Source organism: Mirounga angustirostris, unplaced genomic scaffold (genome assembly GCF_029215605.1).
Source record: "Mirounga angustirostris isolate CCGP_5_RB_7025 unplaced genomic scaffold, mMirAng1.0.hap1 SCAF_11, whole genome shotgun sequence".
Lineage (NCBI taxonomy): Eukaryota > Metazoa > Chordata > Mammalia > Carnivora > Phocidae > Mirounga > Mirounga angustirostris.
In genome coordinates, this window is record NW_026991719.1 from 3787610 (window position 1) to 3810698 (window position 23089).

General features: G+C 43.7%; 1 protein-coding gene across 1 annotated transcript in view; it reads right to left on the minus strand.

Moving 5' to 3' along the window:
• Positions 1 to 22692, minus strand: part of NLGN4X (neuroligin 4 X-linked) — a 289234-nt gene extending 266542 nt beyond the window's left edge. The window contains exon 1 of the mRNA XM_064573691.1: positions 22529 to 22692. The gene's annotated coding sequence lies outside the window, so the exon portion shown is untranslated. The remainder of the gene's footprint in view (positions 1 to 22528) is intronic.
• Positions 22693 to 23089: the final 397 nt, after the last annotated feature.

Below are 23089 nucleotides of genomic sequence, written 5' to 3' on the forward strand. Positions count from 1 at the left end.
AGATTCTATATTTCCAAGGTCTGTGTTTTCATCCTCCTTATGGAATATATGGTGTGCATACCTTGTAGTAAAAGGAGTTCATTGATCATTTTGTCTTCTCTACTGCGATGGTGATCTCACCGGGACCGGGGGGTTGAATCTTATCTATGTTTCTATGTCTTGCATTATCTGGTCTGGTGACCTTCTCAAAATAAGGTGTGAATACGTGACTATCAAATGAATGGATGAATGAGTGAAGCTCTAGTCATGGTTTCTCAGTCTCTGAAGGCAAGATAGCTGCATGCAGCCTGGTTGTTTAAGACAGAATGTGCCCTTGGATCCCTGAAGTGGGAAACAATCAGCTGCCTTCAAGTGATTTGAATTATGAGCCAAGCATTTGGAAGCATGGAGGAATAAACAGCATCCAGCATATCAATGAGTTTTTTTTATGGTGGTTATTATTCATCTTTATATCCCGCACAGTCCATAGCACATGGTAGAGGCCCAATAAATATGCACTGGCTTGAACTGACTGGGAACCTGAAAACAAATACAACGTGTAAATCGCAGAGCAAGACTCGATGTCAAAAGCAAACCACCAGACCCAGAGTTAGTGTTAAAGCCACCTTCCAAATAGGAGGGACCAAAATAGTACAAGACTCAAAAATTAAACAGGTCGTTTGTGGAAATATAACGTGAAAAGACCCAAAGGCAATGATTCTCAGAGTGTGACCCCCCTAGACCAGTAGCAGCAAGTTCATGTGGGTGCCATCTCGGATCCGCTGACTCAGAAACTCTAATGGATGGAGCCCAGAAGTCCTGTAAGGGATTCTGATACTCAAGTTTGGAGAAATACTGCCATAGATGATAGGCTTCAAAACAATTAAGACATAGGGTTCAGTGGGTTCTTTCACTGACAATCTTCCCAACAGTATTATTCTGAGGACAGATATAAAATGGGTGGGAATCTACTCTGAACCACGGATGCATGGGCACAGGACGGAGGCAAACCAAGAGTCCAAAAGCCAGCTCTGTCCCTCATTCACATCCCAGGGGTGTTTCAGCACCAGCTCTGAACGCCACACTTTCAGGGTCCAAAATCTGTTTCTTCCCCACCATTTCCTCAGGTTGTTTCAGCCCCCTCTCAAGTGGAAGGTCTTACTTCCCTTGGAAGATGTCCCGTGGACCCAGAATCCCCATGTCCTCCCAACCCCACAAACATTGACTCTGCCACTCTTAAGGCAATGATGTCACATGCACTTCATGTCATCATTTGAGATGTGCCTTCATCCCCCACCAGACCACACGCACCAAGAGGGAGCTGACGTGCCTTCCTCCCCACAAAAAGTCCAACAGGCACTTGTTGCTCGATGTATAAAATGTTCGGTATATTGTCAAAAGGTTCTGACATTTACACCAACTGGGAGATGAAAGAAATCCTATTCCACTCTATAAAGGTTGAGAAATCTCTTTTACTCAACTGTTTATAATGCATGATTAGAAGTTGAAAATACGCTGGAGAAAACCCATGCTGGTCTTAATACTTCCTCAGAGTGAGGTACAGAAGCAAGACAGAGGCAAAGATAGGAGGGGACAAATCACACCCAGGCCCTACGTTTAGGTTTAACGCAATGTAGATTTTCTACCGTAAATGCTACACCATGCTTTTGAGATCTATCCAGCCTTGTGATCATCTAGACGTGGTCCAGCACGTCAGCACCTCTGGATTTGCTACAGATTTCACAATTTCTGGTTGCACACCCCCTCCTCTCAATTCGTACGCACCCCTTAACCAGGTCACAGTGAAGTTTATTCAGAAAATACACAGAGCGTGCGTATCGCTAATCATGGTTTAAAATGAGCCACATTCAAGTCAAGAGTCTTAATTACAATGATCATGGCTCTGGAATCCCGCAGAATGAGCTGGAAAGGACCTGGGGATCAGTCCAACCCACTCATGTTACAGTTGAGGAGTACGAGGCCCCACCACGTCCCTGCAGAGGGCTCCAAATAAAAAGGGGGACCGCCACCCCCACCCCCAGAATGTGTGGGTGTTGTGATAGGATGCAGTGGCATCGTCTTTGAGATGCTGATGAAACAAAGGTGACTCTGGGGGACAGATGTCCCCCCGCCCCTCCCCCCCAACTGCCGGACTGTATCAGAGAAGTCGGGGGAGGCTAAGGAACGAGCAAGGGGCTGGGCCAGGGCTCTGCCCTTCACCCGGTTCTACCCAGGCTGGCTGCTTACCTTTGGGTTGGTCCTGCACACAGCCCTGCATCTTGGAGGGGTTCCCAGGGCTGCAGGGACAAGCACCACAAGCTGGATGGTTTAATTTATTCTCCCATCAAGGTTCTGGAGGCAAAATGCCAAAATCAAGGTGCCGGCAGGACCACGCTGCTCAGAAGGATCCAAAGGAAGAGGCTCATGCCTCTTCTATGCTCAGGGGGGTTGCTGGCCATCCTTGCTGGTGTTTGCTCTGCCCGAGCATTGCTGCACCCTCTGTCCCCATCGTCCCACAGCTGTATTCTCCCCGTGGGTCTGAGTCTTCACTTTGTCTTCCCACTGTGTGTGCCTGTGTCCGCATATGCCGTGTTCCCGTCTTAGACGGACAGATAGTCATGCAATCGGGGCCCATTTGCCTGACCTCTTAACTGTATCTGCAAAGAACCTTTTTCCAAGGAAGGTCACATTTGGAGATGCTGGGCGTGAGGACTTTATTCTATCGTGCTGGGGGACACAATTCAACCTACAACGCTTGGTTTGTTTGTAAAAGTGCATGGTTGGATTCGTGGTGTTTCTACTTGAACTTCTAGTGTCAAACCTGGAGACAAACCGAACGGGAAAGTCGCACGCTGTCTCTCTCTCACACACACACACGCACAGACACTGGAATTTGGAATTGCGGAAACAGAACATTTGGGTGACTGGCTGGGTGGGTTTACTTTCAACCAGGCATTTTACCACCCGACAAAAACCACCTTGCTGTTTCTGTGCATGCGCTTCAGGTTGAGGAATGAGGTCAGAATGTGTGCTCTCGGCATAATTCATTCACACATGCATCCGCTATCAACATAAGGACGACTGCAACCAAACTGTTGGTGGGAGCAATTTGCATACATACCTCAAACCCTGTATGGAATAGTTGCATCATACATGGGTTTCCCCTCGTATTTTTGCCGGACCCTCGCTTCTTTGCCTCTTCCCTTGTGCAACAAAAACTTACTTTAAATCTGTTCCATTAGTTATTTTGGGTATTTTAGCCATGACGTCAGCATTTCAAAAATATAACCAAAGGTTTAAAAATGGAGGCAAGGAGAGAGGTAGACAGGACATTTAGAAACGAAGGCCATGAAATGATATTCGCCGTAGCAAATATAAAACCTGAAATATGTATGGGAAAAGACCAGCATACACCCCCCCACAATGCAAGGTTACAGAATTAAATTCTTAATAACAGCAGTGTATCATTCAGACTCTCAGAAACCAGGGAAGGAGTGCACCTCACATGAGGCACATTCACGTGCCGACTTATGACTATCTGAATAAAAGTGACTGTTTTTACATCACCCTTTTATCGTAAGAATGTAAAAGGTGACTACTTCTTCCAGAAGTTAAAAACGATGATAACACAAAATAAGCTATTATGAAGTCATTTACGACACATCTTACATCTGCCTTCTTTGGGGTTGGTGACACTAATTCCAAATCTCTGAGGCTGATAATACCGTCTCTTCAACACACACTTCTCCATATAAATTCATCTTGTATTCACTCGCAGACTATTAAAACTTACTTTGTTGGAGAATCTAATTTTAATCAATCGGCGTAACAGCTCAGAAAATAGAACCCCGTTTCCAATGAGTCTTACATTTCATTTTCTGTGCAGCCCATTGTTTGTATTTTGCATGGATGTTAATAAGTTCTAACTAAGGGGCAGCGCTCACCGATTTGCGGGCGTCTATAGAACGGTAAATCATTCTGCGCGTCAAACGTTCAAACACCGTCTTCCCGTCTACTGCATTTCCATCTGCAACGTGCCTTTGCCCAATTTTAGATAAGCTAGCTGCATGGCATTCTGTACTTGGATCTGAAAGATGCTTATCAAGAATTTTTTTTTATTCTTTCTATTTTTTCTAAAGCTCTCTCTTACATTCATCACTTCCATTTTCCTTTTCGATAAAGCGCTTCATAACGACTGCGTCTGAACATCAACCTAATGCTTATTACAACGGATACAATTCATAGTCGATTCTTGTTATGAGAACGCTCCAAGGATCTTGTGTGTATTGTCCTGTTTGCCCCCTGGTTTCCGGTCACGTCCAGCCCCTAAGACCCCAAAGAGAATGAGAATGTGGCTGAGGTACACCTCATTTTATAACAGAGTTCTTAAGTGGGAGGGATGTTAGCCCCCAGGGGACATCTGGCCACGTCTGGAGACATTTCTGATGGTCACAGCTGGGAAGAGATATGCTCCTGGCATCTAGAGGCTTGAGGCCAGGCATCCAGCGAAGCATCCTACAATGCACGGGGAAGTCACCTGCATCAAAGAATTACCCAGCCCCAATATCAACAGTGCCAAGGGCAGTAAATCTTGTTTGTAAGGGAGATGTATTCCTATCACACATCTGAGCACATCCAATCATTTCTTAAGTATTATTCAGCACCTGTCGGTTTGCAAAGTCCTCTGATGCATTCTTCTTGTAATCAATTGCAATGATCTTCTACTTACAGTAATTTAGGATCTCTAGTGTACGTTGTAGAAGTTTGGATTTATTAAGGGCACAGACACATGCATCCATACCCACACCAACAATGGGGGCACAGTTTGCTGCATCTAGCAAAAGCATTCGTTTGAAAAGTGGGTAAGTCATTCCTTTTATTTTGTTTCACAAGTGAAATATGTAACGTGTATCATTGTTCTCAGACATACAGCCATTCTTGCCAAGGGCCTCGAGGTCACTGTTATAGAGGGAGGAGATATAATGTTACTAACAGAGGGTAGAATGCTGGTTACCAGGGGCTGCACAGGACGGGGAGATGGGGAGATGCTGCTCAGAGGGTCCCAACTTTCACTGGGAAGGTGAATAATCATGGAAATCTAATACAAGATATTGTGATTATAGTGAACACTAATGGATTAGACGCTTGGAAATTGTTGAGACGAAATCTTATCTGTCCACCAAAAAGGAATGGTAACTGTGTGACCAGGTGGAGGTGTTCATGAAAGCTATGGTGGCGATCATATTACATATAAATATATCCAATCAACAGCTACACCTTACGCTTATATAGTGTTATATGCCAATTATATCTCAAAAAAGCTGTGGGGGGGAAAGGGATAAAATAAACCAAGAGTGATAAGAAACCATCTTTGTTAGTCCTTGGATTGTCCCGAAGCTATCTTGACATAGGGCATGCTCACATTAGCATGAGAACGATGGCCATGTATATGGTGGGCTTGTAAACTGTTATACCTTCACTGCGGAAGACAGTATGGTGTTCCCTTGAACGTGAAAAACAGAGCTAGCATATAATCCAGCCATTGCACTTTTGGGGATATATGCAAAAAAAAAAAAAAATGAAAACACTAGCTTGAAAGGTATCTGCATCCCTGTGTTCATAGCAACATTATTTACAAGAACCAAGACACGGAAACAACTTAAGTGTCTATCGACGGGTGAATGGATAAACAAGATGTTGTATATTTACACAACAGAATATACTATTCAGCCATAAAAAAAAAAAAAAAAAAAAAAACAAGAAGGAAATACTCCTAACAACAAAACAACCCAAACTCATAGAAAGAGAGAGCAGACTTGTGGTTACAAGAGGCAGGGCGGTGGGGAGAGGCAGAATTGCAGGAAATTGGTCAAAGAACACAAACTCTCAGGGATACGCTAAGTCAGTCCTGGGGACGTAATGGACAGCACAAGGACCACGTCAACATCATAGTTAAGCTGCACGATACATAGAAAAGTTAGGAAAATAGAGCCTAAGAGTTCTCATCACAAGGAGAACATTTTTTTTTCTTTTTCTTTTAACTGTATCTATGTGACAAGATGGATGTTAACTCAACCTTGGGCAGTAAGTGTGATACTGTGATAATCATTTCACAACGGACGCAAATCATACCACCACGCCATACAGCTTAGATGTATACGGTGATGGATGGCAATTATTCCTCAACAAAATGAGAAAAGTAAGTAAAACGGGGCACACTTCCATCAAGATTCAGAAAATCACCTGCACAAATACACATTAGTGTAGGAACAACGGCCAATGACGATTGTAGTACATTAGGTTGCTATTCTGTGGTCTTTGTCTTTGCCAATAGAATCCACCACATGGGCTTCTACCAAAGTGACATAATTTGGTTGACTGAGTCAGCAAAGGGGAAGAAATTGGAAGAGTGTGTGTGTATGTGTTGAATGATGGAACTAAGTCTATCTTCATTCCTCTTTCTCGTTGCTTCTTGTCAGCATGGTACATCTGTTGGGAACCAGAACACAGGAGATGCAGGGAGCCCACAGAGCCCCCCATCCACACACACACACACACACACACACACACACACACACACCTGGCTGTATTCATACAGCTTTCCTCCTGGGGGACAGGTCTGCCTCAGGCCACACGGGCTTATCCCCCACTAAGGAGTTGCTGCAACCTGAGACTGAAGATTATGGACAACACTCATGTTCCTCTAAAAATAACCCGAGTGCTACGTTTTGCTGATGTTATAACCTACTTTTCTGTAGGTTATGTAGAAATAGCCCTTTCTTCAATGAGACTCTGCAATGAAGAGTAAAGAATGGAGGGCGGGGTGCAGATGGATGAAAAGAAATTCAAAACAGAAATCGACCTATTGTCATGCGTAGCCCTGTGTGAGGCAGCAAAATATTAAAAAATCATTTTTTACGTTTTTGGCTTGCAAGTTGGTGATTATAGTTTTAGGTGTGATAAAGATACAATGGCTATGTAAAAAAAAAAAAAAAGGTTCTTATGTTTTAGAGCAATGTACTGGTATATGCTTAGATGAATTCCATGGTGCCCTAATGAGAACAGGGGAAGTAGATGAGGTTAAATAGGAAAGACTAGACTATGCAATCCTCCTTTCTGAAGCTGAGTGATGGGTACATGGGATTCATGATTCCATTTTTTTGCAAGTACTTGAAATTCTCCATAGTAAAATATCCAGTCAGATTTCAAGTACATAGAAAAGGTCATTTTTCTAAGGATACAAATCAAAGTTTACAAATCAAAACACTAGATGGAAATACACACAACAAAATACATCATGCCCCTATGATGAAGCATGTACACGGAAGGATTTGAAAATAAGTTATAGGAGCAAAACTGAATAAATATCCTAAAGGTAAAAAAATAATGATGATGATGATGATGAAGTTAAGTTATAACCTTCTGCCAGAATGAATCATGAGAAATAATGCTTAAGAAGATTTCTAATTATCCTCAAGTGGCTTTTGCTACCATATTGTGGGAAGTATAAAGCTCACGATGGCATATATACGGATAGATACAATGTAAAGAAAGATGTGGCCCCTGGGTGGCTCAGTCCGTTAAGCGTCTGCCTTCGGCTCAGGTCATGATCCCAGGGTCTTGGGATCGAGTCCCGCCTCGGGCTCCCTGCTCCGCGGGAAGCCTGCTTCTCCCTCTCCCACTCCCCCTGCTTGTGCTCTCTCTCTCTCAAATAAATAAATAAAATCTTAAAAAAAAAAAAAAAAAGCTCCTTGAAAAGGCTACAGTGTGCCTTATTCATAAAATGGACCCAGTTCCCAGAATTCCAACAAGAATGCTTCTTAAGATATACTTAGGTGACCATCACCCGTATGCATATTAAAGTTTTATATCAAAACGCACACCATGGGTTGAGAGAATGAGGTTACTTTTTAAAAGTATCGATTGTGGCCAGTAGAAGCATGGGGCCAGGCAGCCAACGTGACAAAATGGAACCTCCTCCCTGGGTCCGCCCTGGAAGTCTCGGGTCAGCGGTGTGTTCCTACAACTTCATACGTGTTTGTCGAAAAATGCTAGCGTGGGCTGTGGGAAGGGACGGCGCCCACACCCCTGCCGGGCTTTGCTTCCTACCTCGGAAGCTTGCAAGCAAAGGCAAGGAAGCTCTGTCAAATATACTGTGCATGTGGCCGGTCCACTGAGGTTTTCTGCAGGAAATCTGGAGTTACCAAAATGCAAAGACTTCTTGGGGTCCAAATCACGGCAGCAAAACAGTAGAAGGAGCAAAAGGAGTAACAGTATGTATTGGAGGATACTGCCAAGTAGTACTGGAAGGATGCATTAAACATCCACGTGTCCATACCGATGTAAATGAATGATGCAATAAAGAAATCATTAGGAGGGTGCAGCACATCTTCCCCAGAGAAGAATTCTAAGTCCCTGAGGTCAGTACTGCACCATCCAAGGCATGCAGCTGAATTCTCCGTGCTCCTCACCTTGCATGTACTTTTAAGTGACTCGCTTCCAAAAGCACAGAGGTTGGAAAGGTGAGGGGTCAGGAGACTTCACAGTAGAGAAACCGGCAACCTACCACTACCTCAGCTGGGCAACATCATCAGGGAAAGTCATGTGCACAGTATGCGCCCTTGATAGAGTGATAAAGACCATTCACCTCTGTGCAACCTCCCCCCCTACCCAAAACACATAATACTCTCTAACATCAGACAGACTCGAACTGGGGGGCATTCTACCCTCACACCACACAACGATGAAAGTCATGAAAAACAAGGTCATCCAAAGCGCCCCCGAGTACAGGAGAAATAAGGGAAACGGACCGTGTATGCAATGTGGTTTCCCCGAGGGGATCCTGGAACAGAAAAGGAGCATTAGGTAAAAACGGGTGAAATCGCAGTAAAGTCTGGGGTTTGGTTCACGGTAATGTGCTGGTGTGGGCTCCTCGGTTGGGACTGATGTCCCAACGGCAATGCAGTGAGCTAACCGGGTGCAGGTCAACAGGCACTGTCTATACTCTTTTTTTTTAAATATTTTTTTTAAAGATTTAATTTATTTATATGACAGAGAGAGACAGCGAGAACAGGAACACAAGCAGGGGGAGTGGGAGAGGGAGAAGCAGGCTTCCCGCTAAGCAGGGAGCCCGATGTGGGACTCGATCCCAGGACCCTGGGATCATGACGTGAGCCGAAGGCAGACGCTTAACGACTGAGCCACCCAGGCGCCCTGCACTGTCTATACTCTTCACATCATGTTTTGTAAAACTAGAACGACTTTAAAGTTTACTTCTAAAAATGAAAACAGTATTGCAAAAATGTCCTAAAGGGGAAAAAAAAGGGTTAAATTCTGTACAATCAATCAACGTTTAAGAATCAAAGGATCCGCGTTGCAACCCAGGGAGGGAGGGGGGGTCTGCCAACTTCTTATCGCTGAAATTTTCCATGCACTGGAATAATCAGCTCCTGGTTTTAATCCTGGGGAATCAAAGCCCCGAGGTATGAAAGCAGTAACAACAAAGTTCAAGTTTCAAAATGCCTCTCACTGAAATCAGAAAGGATCCGTTTAAAGTGCTTTTGCATTAAGGCATCGTGGGGAAAAGCGTTGAGTACGTGGAACAGAAAGAGAGCGCCCTCCCCACGCACAGCTCCAGGCTCGGGATCTTAGGTCACAGTGCAAAGCACAAAGGGTGGGTAATTATGCAGGTGAGCTGCGTGTCAAACAATAATTAATTCTCAGGGACACAGAAGGCATCTCCATAAAAGCCGGGACGTTCCAATCCTCCAGGTTCCTCAGGTGTGCATGACAACAGACCATTATCCAAAAATGTGAGGGTCAGAGTGCGCTTTGTTGACGCACAAGATAGGGCATGACGCTCACGGTAAGTCAGCCATTCTTATGCTGACTCTGATACGGATGAATCGTAAACATACAGATTTCCCTGCATTGAAGAGCCTGTCTTTTGTCTGTTCATCTGTTTTGGGGTTTTGTGTGTGTGTGTGATTTCGCATATTAGTGAAATCATATGGTATTTGTGTTTCTCTGTTTGACTTACTTCAGTTAGCATAATTCCCTACAAAAAAAAAAAAAAAAAGTCTCCAATCCGGAGAACTGACGGTCCCCAGAGGGCGCGCAGGGGGTGGTGGTGGGGATGGGAGAAACAGGTGAAGGGGGTTCAGAGGGACAGCCTCCCGGTTATAAAAATAACTCACAGGGATGAAAAGTACAGCACAGGGAATAGAGTTAATGATATTGTGATACACTTCTCACCGGGAGCATGGAGGAATCTATAGCATTTCGAATCAAAATCATACACCTGAAACTCACATAACATTGTATGCTAATCATACTCCAATTAAGCAAAAACCAGGTTTCCCCGAGTCACCCCCAGATTGGGGTAATCAAAAGATACCATGCCAAGACAGGACATGCACAGACCAGCTCCTGTGGACCGAACGCCCTGATCTGCCTTCCCTCCCTCCCCCCGCCCCCAGCTGAAGACCTCCCCTGGCACCTGTCAGCAAAATCATTTACCTTGTTAAATTTCTGCAAAGAAAAGTAGGTTTTGAAACTGACCTCCTGTGCTTTGTTCTGTGAATGCATAGGATGATTTGGCAAACAGAGATGTATCAGACCCTGAAATTTCAGGCAATTCCCCTTCAGGTTCGTGAACAGTGTTTTAAAAGTACTGAGCAGGGGCACCCGAGTGGCTTAGTCAGTGAAGCCTCTGCCTTCGGCTCAGGTCATGATCTTGGGGTCCTGGGATGGAGCCCCACGTCCGGCTCCCTGCTCAGCGGAGAACCTGCTTCTCCCTCTCCCTCTCCCCTACGCTCATGCTCTCTCTCAAATAAATAAAATCTTTAAATTAAGTAAAATAAAAGTACTAACCAGCTGGGATAAATCATGGAAGCTCCATGTGACTCACTTTCTTTCCACATAAATGGAGGGGAATACAAACGTTTGTTCGGTTTCTTACAAGTCCTAACAATCTGTGATTCTAAGTTATTGCCTAGTATTATCATGAATATTCCAACAAACTCTATGTTGTATGTGATAAGGCAATTTAATCATCACTGAGGCGGATTTTTGTATTCCCCCAACTGCAAGTGGATGAAGACGTATACTTTTCTAGAATCACTGCACCCTGCACTCCGTACCCTCTCCCCACCCGGAAAAATAATCCATAAAATTGAAATAGCCACAAAGCTTACATAGTAGCTACTTGTTTGTCCTGGGAAGCAGGCTGGGAAGGTTGTCAGAGCAGAGGAGGAGGAGAGGAGGAAGGAAGAGAAGCTCCGGGGAGGATCAGCCCCAGAAGGAGCCACCTGCCTCACCCACCACAGATGACTGGCAACACCATTAGGAACACATGCGGTTTACGGGGTCCTTCCTCCAGAGAGAATTTGCCAACCCGCAAGTTTGAAGAGAAACCAGAGGAAGCAAAGACCGTGGGTGGCATGGTCAAGGATAGTTGTTTCAACACCTGGGAGACCCAGGGATGCCCGGCAACGTGTCACAAAACGCCCCGGGCTCCGCGCCTCGCTCCAGGAATGGCCCGAGGCCCCGCAGATGCTGCGGATTTGCAGGCTCAGCTGTGGTTTCTCTGAATGAAACCGCATATTTGGGGGCGGTGGGGGGGGTATAGTTTATGGTTAAATATAGCATTGCAACCTGCTTCCCCTCCTCGTTGTCTCATCCTTAAGTTTAAAAGAGAAAAGGTAAACGGAGACCTTGGAAAGGTTTAGCAATAGAATTGTAAGAACCCAAGTTTGTCGCTGTAACTAATAGGTTTGCATTTTTACCGATTCCGATATGCTATTACAGAATGCAGGGTACGTTTTGTCTTTTACAAACGTCAGGGGACGCCTGGGGGGCTCGGTCGGTCCGTGAAGTGCCTGCCTTGGGCCCAGGTCATGATCTCAAGGTCCTGGGATCGAGTCCTGCACAGGGCTTCCTGCTCGGCAGGAGTCTGTTTCCTCCCTCTCCCTCTGCCCCTCCCCCAGCTCATGCTCTCTCTCGCCCTCTCTCAAATAAATAAATAAAACATTAAAAAAAGACTTCAGAAACCGCTCACTTCGACAGCACATACACTAAAAATCTTAAGATAGGTTTCCCAATAAAAAGTAAATTATGTATACATATGTAAATATATATATTTATATAACTTATATAAATTATATAGATATCAATTATATATACTGATGTATATATATTTACATATGTATGCTGATATTTTATATAAAAATATATAAATTAGATAAATATATAAAATATTTATCTATCAGGTAAAATATCAGTCTATACGTATACTGATACATGTAGTTTTTATGTATAAAATATGCATGCATGTTATATTTTATATATATATAAAACCAACACAAAATATGCTGTTTTTATATACATATTTATATATATATCATAAAACACCTTTGCACAAAGAACTGAAGAAAGGTGTGAACTGATTCATCCTCCTAACATGCTACCGTTTGATTTCTACTATGAACCTAGATTGTCAGGAGTCTTTTGTTGAGATGGTATTTTTCCCACATTACAAATAACTACCATGACTACCTTCCAGTTTTATTGGGTTGTGTGGGGGGTTTTTGTTGCTGTTGTTTTAAAATTTTATTTATTTATTTATTAGAGCGACAGAGTGAGGGGGAGGGAGAGGGAGAGAGAATCTCAAGCAGACTCCATGCTGAGTGCAGAGCCCGAAGTGGGGCTCGATCTCACGACTATGGGATCACGACCTGAGCCGAAACCAAAAGTCAGGTGCTAAACTGAGCCACCCGGGTGCCCCTAGTTTTGTTGTTTTGTAATAATTTTGTTGCCCGTTTTTGCATGCTCTACAATTCACCACCTAGCACTCCTTTCACATTGCCGTTTTATGCTATAACAACTTCAGTTTTCTCCCACTTTCTGCTCTGCCATTCTAGAATCCCTGCTACTTATACAAGGGTCCCCCCCTCTCCGTGGGGGATACGATTCAGGACCTCCCCGTGCATGCCTGAAACGGCAGAGAGTGCCGAACCCCACATATAGCATACATGCATACCTATGATAAAGTTTAATTTATAAATTAGATGCAGTAAGAGAGTCACAATAACTCATAATCCAAAAGAACAAGTATAATCATATATTCTAATAGAAGTGATGTGAATGTGGTCTGTCTCTCAAAATACCTTCTTGTCCTGTCCTCACCCTCCCTCGCGTGAAGAAGGGAAATGATCCGATGCCTGCAGGGGTAGGTGAAGTGTAGGATGCAGGTGTTGTGACCAGTCCAAGTGGGAGGCTAGGTCAGGAGGAGACGTACCTTCTTCCTCAACACCGGGGACAGCATTAAGACCCAGGGGTAACTGAAATCCAGGGATGAGGAGGGAGCACTGTACGATCTTTCTCTGCATATTTAACTATTTTTTAAAAAGATTATTTATTTGAGAGAGACAGAGAGCATGAGTGGCAGGGGAGAGGGAGACGGAGAAGCAGGCTCCCTGCTAAGCAGGGAGCTCGACACAGGACTCGATCCCAGGACCCTGAGATCATGACCCGAACCAAAGGCAGACGCTTCACCGACTGAGCCACCCAGGCGCCCTCCTGCACATTTAACTATTACTTAATTTTCATGTAACTTAGACTTTCTCCCTGGGTCTGCTTTACCATTTTCCTCGGAGAGAACTATTTTCTCCTGCGTCACCTACTGGGGTACACATTTCAGCTACTTATCCTGAACTCTGTGCTAACAGACAAAGTCGAATCCAAAGTAAGATGTTGGCCTTAGGGGGGTATTTTTTTGTATTTTTTTTCCCCAAATGTCTACTTCCCAAGGATTCTAATTCTCTAATGGCATGAATTCCAAATAATTGTCTGTAATGCGATCCTAACTATTGCAGCTCTTCGCACAGAATGAGCTCAGCACGTGAACGGTTTACAATATATACATGCAGGGGGGCGCCTGGGTGGCTCGGATGCTTAAGCATCTGCCTTCGGCTCAGGTCATGATCCCAGGGTCCTGGGATCGAGACCCACGTCGGGCTCCTGGCTCAGCGGGGAGCCTGCTTCTCCTTCTCCCTCTGCCTCTCCCCCTGCTCATGCTGTCTCTGTATCTCTGTGTCTCAAATGAATAAATAAAATCTCTAAAAAAAAAAAAAAGGTGACATGGAACACTCACATTAGGCAGTGTTAAATGAAATCTGGATCTCCCAGCTCCTGCTGGCTTAATCTGGGTCACAGGTATCACCCCAGCGTCCCCTAGGCCAGGCAGCCTTCTTTTTGCCAAGGCTCCAGGTCACCTCCCCACCCCGTATGGAACATCTTCACCTCTCTGTCCAACTCTAGGACTTTGTCCTCTTAATGTAGCTAAAATATAACAGTGTTACCATCTTCATCTGAAAACTATAAAATGAACCTGACTGCTAATATTTAAGCTCTATGGCCCTGGTGATTTTGCCTTTAACTATTTGAAAAAGATTTATCAACATTGAATTAAGCCATTGTTTTGTAACAGTGAACATAGGACATGAGAGATTAAACACACACATGCACACACACACACACACACACACACACTAGAAGGGAGATTCTGATATAAGACTTCCTTGTTCTGAATCATAAGACTTTGGTTCATGTTTTACTGTTTCTACCCACCCCACAGAATATTTTTTTAAATTTGTATGAAAGAGGTGCAAAATGGCATTGTTAAATGGATTGTCATATGGATAATAAGCAACATAGTCTTTTTAGCCTTCAACAGATATTAAGTAAATAAATGGAATGGGGGGGGGAAGAATAGCAAGATTATTTGTGCAGATTACCCTGACAATTGAAACACTCTCAAGGAACCTTAGATTCTCTTATTTCTTCTTTCTGCTCTGTCAATAAAATATAACACAAGGATTCTCAACATAGTTCTGTGAAGATAGTTATGTAATTTGGGTTAACACTCATTACAAGGAATCTCAAATTATCTGTCACGTCCCTGAATCCATTAGCACGAGGCTCCCCAAGTCCTTAATGTGCCTGTCTTCAGGGTAAAATTCAAGAGAGGGGTATGACAGGTGAGGTTCTCCAAAATTAGTTGAGCTGGGATCCTCCTCAAGAGAGAATCTCGGATTCGGAACTCTTTCCATCAATTGCTATCACTTCTGCATGATTTTTGAAAGAATCGCCCCAAGAGAAAACCTTTCTCTGGGACAATGTCATCTTGCCCATCCGAGTGACGTGGTCTATTTTCAAGGCTGGTGCGTGAAGCTGAAAGATCTCACATGGTGGAAAAAAGAGATTCCAGCAACGGTGTGCAGTAGGAGCTGATTATCTGTGATTTTTCAGTTTCTGAGACTCGGGGACAGTAGGACTCCAGGTGCTGCTCACGCCTTGGGATGCTGACAGAGCTAACAACTGCCTATTGACTTTTATAATGACCATAAGGAACCGGCGGGGATCGACGAGAACATGTCCACCACCAAAGGCTCATTCAACCAGCACAGCAAAAATGTCTCAGGAGCATGCCGTTCTTGGTGGAGTCAAAGTCCTCTGCTTTATGCATTTACTCATAGATTTGCCGAACTGAAAATCAGTGTTTTACAAATACGGGGTTTGACAGCTTTTAAAAAGAGACCCAGCCGCACACATATGGCAAGAGAAGGATCCTTTCAGATTGTCATGGAAACTCTTTGCTGTTACGATTTGCTACTGTTTCCTGACGATTTGATCTCTGCCTCTTATCTAGTTAAGTTTATCATTCCTTCAGCCCTTTAAGGACCAAAGAGATCTCATTACTCCCCAAAACAGAGGAGAGCTAGGAAGCAAGGTGGGGCAGGGACAGAAGGGGAGAACCCGTAATACACACCACAAACAGGACGGGGTGATACATTCATGACCCAAAGACCTTAACCACGTTCTTATGAGCATTCACACCCAGGGGTTTTTGAGAGTTTTGGCATATTCCCAATTCATCTCTTTACTACCAGCACTAAACTTACCCCCCAGCCTATAACTGGCATATAGTACATGTTCAGTCAAACAGCTCAAGGGAAGAAGGCAAGAGCAAACACAAGAAACAAACCTCTAGTGCAGGAAGAAGCTAGTTTTCCAGAAAAACACAGAAATACCTTAGTCACGCAATTTCTCTCCTGCCAGGGCTCACTAAGGAGCTCCATTCCTGAGTCTACCATACTGGTTTTTCATGTTGAACAAGGCCACCAAAAGACCAACAGAACGTATCGCACGGTGGGCAGACAGATGCACAGACCGGGTGCCGTGGCCACCACCACCCCCATGCTCATGGTCGTCTTTCCTGCCCACATACCTGTAGATAGCTGCAGTCTTTTTTGTATGGTATGCTTTTTTTTTTTTTTGGAATATCATTGACACAATTACTTTCAGGTGTTCATAGTCTTTTTGGAGAGGAGCAGAAGTTACCTACCCATCCAAGCAGGAAAGATGCATGGCTAGCCACATGGTCCCCCTGACAGAAGAGGTCCCAAATGGTTCACAAAAGCACACAAGATATGAATTAATTACATTTCCATGAGTACTGCAATATGCCTCTCCCCACATGCACGCGCGGTAATAGATCTTCCAAGCTGTAGTTTCTGTGGATAGTTTCTGTGGACCATTAAATATCGATACTGTGGACCAGCCTGGAAACCTACTCACCACATACGATACTTTCTTCTGGAAAATGCAGGACCGTCTATCTACCTAGATCTACAAATGTACTATATATTTACAGTAATTTTTGATGTAATTTATTATGTAGGTTATATATTTATATAAAATTATAAAACACGTAATTGTATATATATGTCTAAATGAATTCATTCATCAAGATATCTAAAAGTTAAAAAAAAGATATATAAAAGCTTTCCAGTGAATTGTGAAATATACCAAGTTTAGATGATGAAGGCTTTCTTCATCAATTACATAAATTGAATGTAAATATAATTAAATGGATAGCAGAGAAGTACAATAATGACTGTATATAAATGTAATCCTATATATTAGTAATTGTATACTTTTTTTTTAAAGATTTTATTTATTTATTTGAGAGAGAGAGAATGAGAGACAGAGAGCATGAGAGGGAGGAGGGTCAGAGGGAGAAGCAGACTCCCCGCCGAGCAGGGAGCCCGATGCGGGACTCGATCCCGGGACTCCAGGATCATGACCTGAGCCGAAGGCAGTCGCTTAACCAACTGAGCCACCCAGGCGCCCAATTGTATACATTTTTAAATGAAATTTGGCTAGTTAAATGATGCAAGGTTTCTAGATACGATTTGCCAATAAAATTATTTTATGCAAGAAACAGTTCATAGTTGGGGCTCCTGGGTGGCTCAGTTGGTTGAGCGTCTGCCTTTGGCTCAGGTCATGATCCCGGGGTCCTGTGATCTGCCTCTCTCTCACCATCTGCCTCTCCCCCAGGTCATGCTCTCTCTCTCAAATAAATAAATACCGGGGTCCTGGGATCTGCCTCTCTCTCACCATCTGCCTCTCCCCCAGGTCATGCTCTCTCTCTCAAATAAATAAATAAAATCTTTAAAAAAAGAAAAAAGAAACAGCTCCTGGTTATGTTGTGGCTTTAAGTGTCTAGAGGCCACTCATGCCTACACGCTAACATATTGATGTGCTGGGGACCTCAGTGTGTTTGCAGTCTTGTGATGCGGAATCCTATTTCTAAAGACCCCGTGCCCGGGGGTGGAGTGAGAAGCCAGGAGAGGAGAGCCAAGCTGCACGCATTCACCTTCCCCGGCGACTGTCCGCTGGGATTTCTCAGTGCTTCGCGGGTAGGCGCCACATGAATGAACAGTCCGAGCGGAATGGGAATGCAGAGGAGTTCTGCAGGAAGGGAGGGACCCAAGACCATAAAGAGACTATTGTGAGTTTCTCAACTGTTGTGACTTCAAGCTTCTGGGTGTTTATGAAAGGAATCACTGGGTTTCTCTTCTGTGCTAATACAATGCTACAATGTTTCAATGGCCACGGCCTATCCGCACAGCCCCTATGGCACCAAACAAATAAAGGGCAAGGCAGATAAAAGGGTGATGGGCTTAGCCTTTTCAAAGGAGGGCCCAGTTTGGTCCGTGGAGAAATAGTGCACTTCTCCATCCCAGTATGCAAGAAGCTACGAGATCAATGTCTGTGAAGGGGTAGCGTCTTATTGCAATGATCATATAGATGGGGTAGCGTCTTATTGCAATGATCGTATAGATGGGGTAGCGTCTTACTGCAATGATCATATAGATGATTTCACCATTAACGTGGGTGATGGATAACTTGTTAGGAAACATGGCTCCAATCAGGAGACAAAACTTCAAGGACGCATGGAGATCGTGGATAGTTGCCCCTAAATACATACTCTCCATTTATTTAGGTCCCTTTATGAATGAACGTCTTCACCCTCAAATGAGAAATACTCACAAGCGCTTTGCAGATCACTCACATGATGAATATTTCAGTATGTCGTATGATTGGTACATGACGGAGAGGAGGCACGAAAAACGGGGAAAATGGGACAAAATCACATCTTTCCTTTGTGTAGGTGTAATGTGTTGCACTGGCTGAAAAAAAAAGCATTTTACGCAAGAAAAAGCTCTTGGCAGGGCGCCTGGGTGGCTCAGTTGATTAAGCATCTGCCTTCAGCTCAGGTCATGATCTCAGGGTCCTGGGATCGAGTCCCGCATCAGGCTCTCTGCTCAGTGGGGAATCTGCTTCTCCCTCTACCCCTGCCTCTGCATGCTCAATCTCTCAAATAAATAAATAAATCTTAAAAAAAAAAAAAAGAAAGAAATAGCTCTTGGTTATTCTTGTGCATCTGGGCATCTGTGTGTATATAAACACACACGTTTCAATTATTACCACATTCCTTTAGACAACAAGGGCATATCCGACTGGTATAGGAGATGCATTTGCTTAAAAAAAAGTGTTTTTCTGTTTCGCCCCCTAGCGCATTGACAGCTATCCTTAAGTAGGAAGCATTTGCAAACAATGAAGGCACACGATCTCACGGGGTTCTGGTCTCCACACCCCACCCCACCCCATTGTTCCTGAGAGCAAAACCCCTTCAATGCCGCAGGCCATCCAAGTAATGCAACATGCGTTCGTGCCCCAGTTCTGAACCAAGCCTTGGTGATGTTGAAATACGAAACAAGGAAAATGACACCGAGAGCAAATCCCAACAGAGCTGTGGGAACAGACCAAGACACTTTTGCCACACTTTGCAAAAATGAGCATCAACCTTCAGTGCTGTTTCCCATCAGTGCCACTCAGGGTCATTAACCCTGGTTCTTTTTTTTCGAAGGATCCAAAACCTGACCAAGAAATGCAACTTCAAACTAACCAAGTCGTTTCTTTTTATTGTCCAAAGAGAGCAGGCAAGTTTCCACACTTTAAAGAAGTGCACTTTGCAAAATATGTATCCTTTGCTCCTCCTGGGCAAAAAAAAAAAAAAAGCACAAGCAACCAGAAACACAAAAGGCAATGGAGCCTAGAAGAGGAGCGGACTGATGCCTGCAAGTATGTAACACAGACAAATTCTAAAACTCATAGAGTGGAATGCTGGTTGCCAGGGGCTGGGTAAAGCGAGAAATGGGCATTAGCAATCAATGGGCATAACCTTTCAGCTAAGCCAGGTGAGTAAATTCTAGAGATGAGCAACACAACCTTGTACCGAGCGTCAGCAATACTGTGTTGTTCGCTGAAAAGTTTGCTAAGAGGGCAGATCTCAGCTTCCATGCTCTTACCCCGACAAAATAAAATTTAAAAATGCACCTGGAATGATAACTTCAAGATGCAGGGTCTCATCATCCCATGAGGAATTAGCCTCTTGAAACCAGAATGCTCAGCAACATTAACATGCAGAACCAAGAAGGTCCCATTGTAATCCCAAAACAGAACTCAGTTACTGTAGGGACTCCCTATTTATAGAACATACATTTTAAATAAAGCCACCCAAACAAAACTCTGGATAATTTCCACACATTTCCAAACAGCTGTGAAAGCACATGCCATTTCATTAACACTATCCTGAATAAAGATCTGTCTCCTGGAGATTTATTCCAATGAGGTTTTAGGCTTTATGCTTCCTCATTTCCTCACTAAATTATACAAAGATTACTCTTTTCCCCTCTGGAATCAGTTCAATACAACCTCATCTTACTCCATAGTTTATGTTCATTGGGGTTTGGTTTGTTTTCCTTCAGGTACCGCCTCTGGGAGGAAGGAAGGGGGGGGTGGGGTGAGATAAGAGGATCATTCCAGAAACTGGCCAATTTGCGCAGGCAGGTGGAGCTCAGGTATGCAAACACCCGCAACAGGTGAACTCAGCACTCAGTGTCTGGAGTTTGAAGAGAGCCCGAAGGGGACTGGCTGTGCCCCTCTACCGACCTTCCGTTGCTGTGAGTTTATGAGCCTTTTATTTATCTTTGTTTAGTTATAACCACTGCAGAGAGAAAAGCTTCGCATGCATGTTTGCGGAAAGGCCATCGACAGCAAAATGGCGAACGTCTAGGCTGCACCAGTTGATTTCTACCCCCTGCTCATTTCTGTTCCTCTGTTCTCCCCAAGAAAAGGAGGGTTTCCCATCGTGCCATTCACGAACCAAAGAATAGTGGAGGCTTTGAAAGGCCCCATGTAGGTTGTTGAGAGAAAAATGACAAAACTGGAAAATATTCATTGAGCGAATGGCTCATGAATGAGCGCACAAGAGATGACCTAATTGCCTACGACCACGTGGCGTTCACCTCGGAGAGTCTCACTTTCTCTCCCTGACCGGGCAGACGCGGTCTATTGGATCGGAAACTGATAGCTGACAAGTTTAAGAAATCAGCTGTTATGACATAGAAGGCACAGTCTGTCTTCACATCATTATTATTATTTAACGTAATTAAGCAGAACATGAAGTCTCTTCTCAAAGGATACGGTATCCAGAAAAAAAAAAATGCACAACTGGTTTAAACTAACCCCTGAACATATTTTTCTCATTTGGGAATAGAACATATATCGTTAAGGTGGAAAACATTATAGAAAGGACACAGACTGGTTTATATACAAAAAAGAAAAAAGAAAAGTGTTCCTTACTCTTGAAATCAGCATACTGAAATCAGCTCTCCCAATGTTTTAACCAGAGAAGCCTATCTGCAGAGTGAGGATTTAGGAACTTAAAATATGTTTATCTTGAAACTTCACTGGAATAAAATAAATTCCATCAACAAGTTGCATTACTGACCATACTCAACCATATACTCAATGTTTAAAATACGGAGCTCCAATTAAAACAAGACAATCTTAAACAGAGGCCGGATCCCATGCACACTTGAATGTTTACTTTTGTGAAAACCATCTCCAGGCTTTTTTTTTTTTTTTTTTTCCTTGTGGTCTGGGCATAAGAGCGCCTATATTCTAAAGAGTTCTGAAAAAGACCCTTGCACATTCTGAAAGCAATGTAACAGGCTTAGTCAGTAAGCACGCTATCTTTGTGCAGAGACCAGAAGCTTTCCACAAATTACTACAAAGAAAACCAAATGAAAAGGCCAAGTTCAGAAATAAAGAAAAACCCCCATATACTTATCATTAGTCTACACATTCCATGCCAAAAAAAAAATAATAATAATGAACTTTTGACAATCCTCAAGTTCATTCACTTGCAAATTTAGCAACAGCTCTGTACCTGCCCCTCAGTTATGTATCAGTTATGTCTCAAGTATCTTTTTCTGTTCTTAGATTTGGGTAAAAATTAGCTGGATCTCTGGATTTAAGGCCAAACCTACATTCAGCATTATTTAAGAAAAAAAAAAATACAAAGGAAAGCAACAATTCCTTTATCCAAGAAAAATATGTCAAAACACCTTAAAGACGGCTTCCAAGCACAGCTATTATTATGAAAATACAATTATCATTCAATTCCTGCTCCAAATCATTCTGGCTTCCCAAAGAACACAATCCTCTCATTTGAATTCAGTGATTTAAAACTGATGAAGTAATTTTCCACTTGCTACAACCGGTCCTGATCATTTTCTTACACGTCAAGGATGATACTCTTGAAAACGGCCATGTCTACAAATATATGCCACACATATAAACCATATATATATATACAGTATATATATATACATATTGGATTTCCTTGGATAACACAATTCTGGAAGTCTAATCTGAAAAAAATATATATAGTTGCAGAACCCTCCGTGAAATTCTTACCTTCTCGATATGGGGACGAATACAAATACAAAACCCAGATTTTTTTTTTTTTTTCTGGAAATAAGGGATGGATGCAACAATGTGCCATTAACCTGTCTGAGATTTTCACAATTGCTGTTAACCCCTTCCTACAGACAACTGAAGGCATGGAATCTCACTCTGCACCCCCACCCCGCTCCCCACCGCCCCCACAAAAGTGCAGATTTCTGTGCAGTCTGCTCATTTCTCTGCGCTCTGCCACCCTCTAGGAAACCGGTTAAGCATCTCCCTTCCAACCGTGGAGCTCGGTTAGCGGCTGCTGTTGGTTTGTTCTGATGGAAAGTCGGATCTTTCTTCTCTCCTGGTCATTTAATTTCTGGCCGAAGGAGGTACCTACCAACAGTGGTCTTCACCTGGCCCTTGCGTATTGCCTGCGGAACGCCCACACAGACTGGAAATTCTGCATCACGATAACTAGGTCTCCCTAAACTTTTTTTTCTTTCTTTCTTTCTTTTTTCTTTTTTGCTTCTCTGCGTCCCTCAAATCCTGCTAAGTGCTGACTCCGGGCACGGACCTCGCTCGCCCCAGCTCTCACTAGAAGACAGTTAATGCAACGCGCCCTGGATGTGGGAGCCGATCCAGCGGCAGATCCCTTCCAAAAAGCATAGGATATGAGCACATAAAACCGTCCCCCCCCCCCCCGCCCCACGACTGACCAAATAGGGGAAAAAAAAAAATCCAATCAAAAGAAGAATCCATACTACCACCTTGTGGATTCTGCTCGCAAGAACAGCACCTGCTAGATTTAAGAACCCCCACCCAGCAGCCCTCACCCCAAATTTCTTAAGTTGGGTGCAAAAGACAGACTGGGATCCGCGGTGCTCGCTCGCCCCAGTCTCGCCGGCGCGCTCGGGTTAACGCAGTCCGCGCGCACCCGGCGCCTGGCCAGAGGGGCGGC